Source organism: Caretta caretta, chromosome 7, assembly GCF_965140235.1.
Source record: "Caretta caretta isolate rCarCar2 chromosome 7, rCarCar1.hap1, whole genome shotgun sequence".
Classification (NCBI taxonomy): domain Eukaryota; kingdom Metazoa; phylum Chordata; order Testudines; family Cheloniidae; genus Caretta; species Caretta caretta.
The window spans coordinates 52,931,798-52,941,686 of NC_134212.1; the positions used below are offsets into that span (position 1 = coordinate 52,931,798).

Below are 9,889 nucleotides of genomic sequence, written 5' to 3' on the forward strand. Positions count from 1 at the left end.
AGCAAATGGATCTCCTAACACTTGCACTGCTACCTCACAGGTTAATTTCCTTATATCAGGGGTGACCTTAGCTAAGGCTACCTCTGTAACTGTCCACAAAAAATGGAAAGTCACAGACTCTGTTATCCCCTTACCATAAATTAGCAACCCTGCCTGGTGCACAATGTGCTGCCTACACTATTCATGTAGCTGAAGTTGAGTGTCTAAGGCAGTGGTTCCCTAACTTTAACAACCTGTGAACCCCTTTCAATAAAATGTCAAGGCTCATGAACCCCCTCCTAAAAATGAATATTTCCAGGGATTTTCTCCTTTACCTGAGTATAAATTATAAAAGCAGTGATCTTGGAAATATAAAATTTGTTTTTATGACATGCTTATTACACACTATTTATTATTACTCATCATTACAGTATTTTTTACATTACGAAAACGGCAACACTCTTCCAAGATCTCACTTTCGTAGCTTGTATCACTTTGAATGATCCTGTTATAAGACAAGGCTCCTATGTTTCATCAAGGAGTATCAGATGTGAAACAGCAGGAAGATATTTAAGAAGCCAACTCAAAGAGTTCCTCCTACACAAGCATTCAGGTCTTGAGCAGTCCAGGCAAACAACGCACGTTACAACAAAGCTTAAACTTGTTCTTCATAATAATTTTAAAAACAATACTAGCTGCCTATTTAATTTTAAAAACAGAAAAAAATATCCACCTCCCTTTCTATTTCTTATAAGGAGTCTTGAAGTTTAAATCTCCTCAGTGTGATAGATATGCTTGCTTTGATCTGCCTAGCTCTTGGAAATCCAGGGGCTCCAGGCTGCTGGCCCCATGCTACCCAGGGTTCCTAGGGACAGCTCTGTCTGCCATTAGGCAATTTTTTCCTGAGAACCCCCTGTAACATTTTGTGAACCCCCAGAGGTTCACAAACCCCAGTTTGGGAACCACTGATCTAAGGGTATGTCTTTACTACCCACCAAATCGGTGGGCAGCGATCACTCCAGCGGGGATCGATTTATCGTGTCTAGACTAGACGCGATAAATCGACCCCCAAGCGCTCTCCTGTTGACTCCTGTACTCCAGCGCCCCGAGAGGCGCAGGCAGAGTCGACGGGAGAGCGGCAGCAGTCGACTCACCGCAGTGAAGACACCACAGTAAGTCAATCTAAGTACATCAACTTCAGCTACATTATTCACGTAGTTGCATAACTTAGATCGATTTCCCTCCCCCTCCCACCCAGTGTAGACCAGTGCTTAGATTGACCCCATGTGGTAGTGTAGACAAGCCCCATGTTGCTTTCATGTGAAGAATCCTGCAGTGCTGAATGCCTTGCTGCAGACTAGCCCCATAAATTAAGCACTTCGCTATGTAAAGAAGCAGCTTAGTTGATTAGTATCACACTTGGAGAGGATGTTTGGCATAATCTAGCTGGGAAAAGACAGCTGGGGTTTCTGCTGTCTTCAGAGAGCTGTGGAGGAAAAGTCTTGTGACTAATGAAACTGGCAAATAAATAACAATACCTAGCTGTTATTTAGCACTTTCCATCAGCAGATCTTCCAAAGGAAGTCAGTGTTGTTGGGGACACTGGGGCATGGCCACTAGGTAACTCGAGGGGGTGGAAGACTACGAGTGTCGATGAAGCCCCCTCGCACTAGGCCCAGGTGTCCTTGGCCCCCCCCTCCTGCCTGGAGGCACTCGCAGCAGCTCTGTGTACTAGGCCCAAGTGTCCTTGGCCCCCCCGCCTGGAGGCACACACAGCAGTTATGCTGAGAATCTGCAACAATATGTTGCAGAGTCAGACTGCCTGAAACTAAGCAAGGCCACACAGGGCAGATATGGAAGAACAGTGCTAAATAAAGCAGCTTTATATATAGTTTAATAAATAATACAAAGACCCAGGGAACTAGCTGGGAACTGGATTGGCTAGCTATATGGATACTTGGGGCAGCTTGCTATTAAATAAATATGCTAAAAAAAAAAAATGTATAAAAGCCTGTGTAACTTCCTGCTCTGGGTACAGGATTTGAGATTCAAATCTCCCTGTACCTTTTTGCAGCTGCAAATAAACTTTTCTGCTTCTCCACCCCGTTGTGATTATTGGGTGTAGCACACCGGGTAACGAACCAACTCAAGCTGTTGTTCAGCCTCTCGGCACTGGGTGCTGGCAACAGCTTTTGGCGTCCCTGGGTGGGCGACAAGGCTGCAATTTAGCCTTGCCCGGACCCCTCCTGGAGGTCGAGGATTGCGGTGAGAACCAATGCCCAGCGCGCACCGGTGAGTTCATCGGGGGCCTCGGAGGAGACGCGATTTGATCGACCCCGGAGGGCACAACAGTGCAACGCACTCATATAGTGGAGAGGCAGTTGTGGACGGAGGTAAAGAATCGGTCCCTTAGACATGGGGGAGAAGCAGCTGTAGGCCACGGTAAAAAAACGGTCCCTAAAATAAGGTAGGAACCTTTTAAAATCCGGATTGTATGCTCTGTTGGAACCTGGGGACGCCCAGAGTTACCCTGTAGGTATGGGACAGGGACAGAGCTCAGGGGTTAGGGCACGGTGTACGCCCCTAGAGTGCATTCTAGCAAACTGGAAGGTATTTGGTGCAAATCCAATAACTAAAAGCAAATTAAAACAATTCTGTACAGTTGACTGGCCTCAATATCAACTAGAGGACCAGGAGTGGTGGCCACCAGGAGGGTCAATTAATTACAACACGATCCTCCAATTAGTTTTGTTTTGTCAATAAATGGGTAAATAAAATAAATATTTGTATGCACAAGCATTTATAGCTTTAAAAAATAAAACAAAGCTGTAATTCTGCAAAGTTATAATTTGACTCCGACTGGTTCAGTAGTAGCTAATGTTAGTCCCCAGACCCCCACCCCGACTGTAATGGCAGAGCCGGTGTCCCCTTTGGCCCCCACACCCCCACCGTATAAGGGTAGAATGCCTCCGGTTACAGAAATTGCCCCCTCGGTGGGACTCTATCCTTCGCTTACCGAAACTGTTGTGGCTTGCCCAGGGGCAAACGGACGTCAGGCTACCACTATGCAAGTTTACACCCATGTGCCATTCAATCCAATAAACTTAGCAGCTTTTAAAACACAGGCTGGGCAAGCAACTGGATCAGGTTGCAAAGGGTTAGCCGGCATGTTTACGGGCGGTCGCAGCTACTGCCCTATTGCTTGAGGAAGCCGAGAAGCTAACATTGGGAGGGGTTATGCAAATCTATACTCCCCATATGGTCCGAGCCTTATTGGATGCAAAGGGAGGGCTTTGGCTCACCCAGGCTCGGATTGCTCTATACCAGGCTAAGCTGTTAGAGAACTCTGAAGCCACCCTACAGCCTTGCCCCTCCCTTAACCCAGCTACTCTCTTGCCAGAAACAGAGGAACAGAAACATAACTATTTAAAAATCATAAATGTCCAGTACTCCAGCCGTCCGGATTTAAATGATGTACCCCTCCCAAATGCAGATTATGAGTGGTACACTGATGGTACTGTAATAGATGGGCAAAGGAGGGCGGGTTATGCTGTTGTGACCCTCCATGACACTGTGGAAGCTGAAGGTTTGCCTGCTGGGACCTCTGCCCAGCTTGCCGAACTGATAGCCCTGACCCGTGCACTTGAACTGTCAAAAGAAAAGCGGGTCAACATTTTTACTAATTCAAAGTATGCTTTTGGTGTGCTGCATGCTCATGCTGGCCTATGGAAGCAAAGGGGAATGGTAACAGCCCAAGGCTCCCCAGTCAAGTATGGGCCCCAAATCCTCTGGCTCCTAGAAGCCGTACAACTTCCCTTGGAAGTGGCGGTGGTACACTGTAAAGCCCATCAAAGGGAGAATCAAAATGTGGCCAGAGGTAACGCCCGGGCAGATAGAGAGGCTAAGCATGCTGCCACCCTGCCATCCCCTCAGACTGAGAACGCCCATATGCATGCCCTTATCCCATCAGTAGGGGAGCTTCCAACCCCTCAGTACTCTGGGGAGGAGAGACAGCTAACTAACAAACTCGGTCTCCGGGAAAAGGAGGGATGGCTCCATTCCCCAGAAGGGAAGGTCCTCTTACCAAAGGGCCTAATCCGGCCAGTGCTGCAGAAACTACATCAAACCACTCATGCTGGCAGGAAAGCACTTATCCAACTAATAAAAAAATACTTTATCACTTCTGGACTCCGACCCCTGGCTGCCCAGGTACAAGCAGTCTGCTTAGTCTGCCAAAAAAATAACCCCCGACCGGGACATCCTGTGCCACCAGCTGCCCTAGAACCCACTCCGGTCCCTGGACAAGTGTGGCAAATAGACTTTATTAAGTTTCCCCGGACCCAAGGGTTCAAATATCTCCTTATTATAGTGAATCGGTTCAGCGGATGGCCAAAAGCCTTCCCATGCCGTAACTGCACTGCCAGAACAGTGGCCCTCAAGTTTGTTAAAAAAATCATTCCTCACTTTAAACTCCCCCTGTAAATAAAATCTAACAACGGGACACACTTCACATCAAAAATCATTCAAAGCATCTCACATGCCTTACAGACCCCCTAAAAACTCCATATGCCCTGGAGACCGCAAGCCAGTGGTGTAGTGGAGCGTACCAATCAGACCCTTAAACGGCATCTCTCAAAAGTGTGCCAAAAAGCCTCACTGCAATGGCCTGATGCTTTGCCCCTCGTCCTACTCCGTATCCGCGTTCTCCCAAAGGGTAAATTAGGGCTCAGTCCCTTTAAAATTATGTTTGGAAGCGCATGGCCTATAAATGGCACCCTGGTTCTGTCAGGGGAATGGGAGTTGGGTAATGGTTTTTTGTCACAGTATATGTGTTCCCTGTCTGCTGTTCTCTTGTCTCTTCACAGGTATACCAAAGATTCCCAGCCTCTCCCCTTGGACACTCCCGTCCACTCCTTACAGCCTAGTGACTGTGTGCTTGTTCGCACCTGGAAAGACGAGCCTCTCCAGAAAAAGTGGAAAGGACCCTATACCATCCTGCTGATCTCCCATACAGCGGCAAAAATCAAAATACACAAGAACTAAATCCATCCTTCTCGTCTGAAGGCAGTACCTGCCCCCTCGTCAGCAGAACAGTGGACCGTCCAACCTGCTGACTCCTCATCTAGTGACAATCTCGGGCTAAAGCTACTGTTTAAAAAACACAAATAGCGGGCACTTTAATGCTAAAATGGGCCCACCCAGGTACTGGAGACCCTGGGTTAAAAAAACCCTGGTAATAATTAATTGGGTAACATTGTTATTCTCTGTATTGGTATTTCCAAACTGTGCATATCAGGAGCATAACTCCTTTGTTTTGCTTGCGCACCATGTTGCTAATTTAACAAACCAGACTAATTGCTATGTGCTCCAACTCCACTATCCCCCAAAACGGGAATGCCCCTTGACATGCTGCCCTTGACCCTAGCAGAATTAGCCACCACCAAAAAGCAAAAAAGAATGGACTTGCCGTTCTGGAACAAGACCTCTTTACAGCAGGCCACCTATCAGGACCAGGAGTATTCAGTTGCAGTATTCACTGAGGGAGTGTTATGTTTTACCCAAAACCAATCTAATCACTATGGGCGTCCTGTAAAAAAAAGCTCCTGTGTTATTACACAGTGGGCTAATAGGTATTAAATAAAGACCAACAGGGGAGGCCAACAGTGTGAGTGTAATGGTTCCTCCCCTTTTAGGGAAACTCTTACAAATAATCTTACCACAAAAAAAGGGTTTGGAAATGTAACTTGCCGTCCAGTTAACATTTCCAATATAGCAAGCCAATGGTGGGTTTGTAGTGGTCCCTATAGCAAGTGTAATTTAAACGGCACAATTAGAAATGCCCCCACTTGTACCCAATCAAAAAAATAAAATGCCCCCCTAGGGGCATATAAACTGTTTAGAAAAGCAGCCTTAAATATCCCAGGAATCCCCTTAAAAAACAGTCCTTACTGGGCCCTACAGGGTCACTATTTTATATGTGGCCAAAAGGCTTACAAGGTGCTGCCAGCCAACTGGACAGGTAGCTGTTATATAGCTCATGAAGTTCCTCATCTTTCCATAACTGCCACACTGCCCCCCAAAAAAATTAGAAATGCCCCAAACACCTCTGTTAAGTCACAAAAAAAAACCCTGCGGCGACTGACTAAGGCATTGGAGGGCAATATGAAAAATCCCCTCACAACCGAGAAGCTTGTAGGGTGCTCTGTACTGGGAATAGCGCCACTGTTTACCGGGCCAGCCATGGCATGCATAGGCCGCTATACTATAACGCTGCAAATGGTACTTGAGAAGGTGGCCTTAGAGTTAGAGGACTCGGTTAGTAATTTAAAGTCAGCAATAAAAACATTAAATAAAAAGGTACACCAGCTCAAAACGTTTTCCCTCCAAAACAGGCTGGCTTTGGATTATCTCTTGGCATCCCAAGGAGGGGTTTGTGCCCTCATCGGGCCCCAATATTGTATATATGTAAATAATAGCAGTTATAAAATCTATAAAATGGTGGTACAGGCTGAGGCCCATGCCCGAGCCGGAGCACAGGTTGCCTATACTGCCCCAGAAAACAATTGGTTGCAAACCTTGTTTTCAGGCTGGGGTTTGTCGTCTTAGCTTGGTGGTTTATTTAGCCTACTATTAAAAATTCTCTTTCCTGTATTGCTTGTATTACTGGTATTATGCTGTGCAGTATCATGTGTTAGGGCCCTTTTGCAAAAGTTAATAAGTCATTCTCTTCAGGGCTATCACAAAGTGCTTATGCAAAGTCCTATTATAAAAAAATAAGTAGCCCAAGTAAAAAAACTCAGAGCCAAGGTTGTTAAGTGTTCTCAAAGGGGGGAGTTGTTGGGGACACTGGGGCATGGCCACTAGGTAACTCGAGGGGATGGAAGACCACGAGTGTCGATGAAGCCCCCTCGCACTAGGCCCAGGTGTCCTTGCCCCCCCCCCTCCCGCCTGGAGGCACTTGCAACAGCTCTGCGTACTAGGCCCAAGTGTCCTTGCCCCCCCTCCCCCCCCCGCCTGGAGGCACACATAGCAGTTATGCTGAGAATCTGCAACAATATATTGCAGAGTCAGACTGCCTGAAACTAAGCAAGGCCACACAGGGCAGATATGGAAGAACAGTGCTAAATAAAGCAGCTTTATATATAGTTTAATAAATAATACAAAGACCCAGGGAACTAGCTGGGAACTGGATTGGCTAGCTATATGGATACTTGGGGCAGCTTGCTATTAAATAAATATGCTAAAAAAAAAATGTATAAAAGCCTGTGTAACTTCCTGCTCTCTATACAGGATTTGAGATTCAAATCTCCCTGTACCTTTTTGCAGGTGCAAATAAACTTTTCTGCTTCTCCACCCCGTTGTGATTATTGGGTGTAGCACACCTGGTAACGAACCAACTCAAGCTGTTGTTCAGCCTCTCGGCACTGGGTGCCGGCAACAGTGTCATTATTCCCATTTTACAACAGAGGTGAAGTGACTTTCTCACTGTAATCCAGCAGGTCAGTGGCAGAGCTGGGAATGAAATCTGGGTCTCAGTCCAGAGACCTCTCCACTAGGCCTCACTGCCTCAATCATTGACTCCTAATCAAATCAATCATGTTTTCAAGGGTTTGTGGAAAAAATAAAGGTGGTGGTTCAATTATTTCTGCAGATTTTTTGTAGAGAGCAGCATTATATGTATGTACAGTGCCTAGGGCCCAATCACGAGACTACCAGAACCCAAATATACTCATATTTCCACACAAGTCTGTGAAATTAGGCCAGTTTCTCTGTGGAAATGTGGAGGGTTTTTATTTGTTTATTAATTTATTGATGGGGTGAGAAAACTGACAAGAATTCTTAGCTTTCTGCCTATGGTGGGGAATTGTTGGTATTACTGCTACTAAAATCTTTAGTTACACAAGATGGATGAGATAATATCTTTTATTGTAGCTTTTCTTTCAAGCTGCACAGAGCTCTTTCTCAGGTTGGGAAAGGTACTCAGAGTGTCACAGCTAACTACAAGGGGGAACAGTTTGTTTAGCATAAGGAGTTAACATATAAGAGGTGAAGGGGAAAGGAGTCCAGGAGAGCTGGCTGTATTTCAAGGAATCCCTGTTGAGGTTACAGGGACAAACCATCCCGATGAGTCGAAAGAATAGTAAATATGGCAGGCGACCAGCTTGGCTTAACGGTGAAATCCTAGTGGATCTTAAACATAAAAAAGAAGCTTACAAGAAGTGGAAGGTTGGACATATGACCAAGGAAGAGTATAAAAATATTGCTCGGGCATGTAGGAATGAAATCAGGAGGGCCAAATCGCACCTGGAGCTGCAGCTAGCGAGAGATGTCAAGAGTAACAAGAAGGGTTTCTTCAGGTATGTTGGCAACAAGAAGAAAGCCAGGGAAAGTGTGGGCCCCTTAATGAATGAGGGAGGCAACCTAGTGACAGAGGATGTGGAAAAAGCTAATGTACTCAATGCTTTTTTTGCCTCTGTCTTCACGAACAAAGTCAGCTCCCAGACTGCTGCGCTGGGCATCACAACATGGGGAATAGATGGCCAGCCCTCTGTGGAGAAAGAGGTGGTTAGGGACTATTTAGAAAAGCTGGACGTGCACAAGTCCATGGGGCTGGACGAGTTGCATCTGAGAGTGCTAAAGGAATTGGCGGCTGTGATTGCAGAGCCATTGGCCATTATCTTTGAAAACTCGTGGTGAACGGGGGAAGTCCCGGATGACTGGAAAAAGGCTAATATAGTGCCAATCTTTAAAAAAGGGAAGAAGGAGGATCCTGGGAACTACAGGCCAGTCAGCCTCACCTCAGTCCCTGGAAAAATCATGGAGCAGGTCCTCAAAGAATCAATCCTGAAGCACTTACATGAGAGGAAAGTGATCAGGAACAGTCAGCATGGATTCACCAAGGGAAGGTCATGCCTGACTAATCTAATCGCCTTCTATGATGAGATTACTGGTTCTGTGGATGAAGGGAAAGCAGTGGATGTATTGTTTCTTGACTTTAGCAAAGCTTTTCACACGGTCTCCCACAGTATTCTTGCCAGCAAGTTAAAGAAGTATGGGCTGGAAGAATGCACTATAAGGTGGGTAGAAAGCTGGCTAGATTGTCGGGCTCAACGGGTAGTGATCAATGGCTCCATGTCTAGTTGGCAGCCGGTGTCAAGTGGAGTGCCCCAGGGGTCGGTCCTGGGGCTGGTTTTGTTCAATATCTTCATAAATGATCTGGAGGATGGTGTGGATTGCACTCTCAGCAAATTTGCGGATGATACTAAACTGGGAGGAGTGGTAGATACGCTGGAGGGCAGGGATAGGATACAGAAGGACCGAGACAAATTGGAGGATTGGGCCAAAAGAAATCTGATGAGGTTCAATAAGGATAAGTGCAGGGTCCTGCACTTAGGACGGAAGAACCCAATGCACAGCTACAGACTAGGGACCGAATGGCTAGGCAGCAGTTCTGCGGAAAAGGACCTAGGGGTGACAGTGGACGAGAAGCTGGATATGAGTCAGCAGTGTGCCCTTGTTGCCAAGAAGGCCAATGGCATTTTGGGATGTATAAGTAGGGGCATAGCCAGCAGATCGAGGGACGTGATCGTTCCCCTCTATTCGACATTGGTGAGGCCTCATCTGGAGTACTGTGTCCAGTTTTGGGCCCCACACTACAAGAAGGATGTGGATAAATTGGAAAGAGTCCAGCGAAGGGCAACAAAAATGATTAGGGGTCTAGAACACATGACTTATGAGGAGAGGCTGAGGGAACTGGGATTGTTTAGTCTGCAGAAGAGAAGAATGAGGGGGGATTTGATAGCTGCTTTCAACTACCTGAGAGGTGGTTCCAGAGAGGATGGTTCTAGACTATTCTCAGTGGTAGAAGAGGACAGGACAAGGAGTAATGGTCTCAGGTTGCAGTGGGGGA

The 9,889-nt window shown here is 46.5% G+C and overlaps 1 long non-coding RNA gene across 1 annotated transcript; it reads left to right on the plus strand.

Annotated features, from left to right (window-relative positions):
* The first annotated feature begins 1,574 nt into the window (after window positions 1–1,574).
* Window positions 1,575–7,332, plus strand: LOC142072760 (uncharacterized). The gene is made up of 2 exons (XR_012669319.1): window positions 1,575–2,446; window positions 4,845–7,332. It is a non-coding gene; the product is annotated as an uncharacterized LOC142072760 (long non-coding RNA).
* Window positions 7,333–9,889: the final 2,557 nt, after the last annotated feature.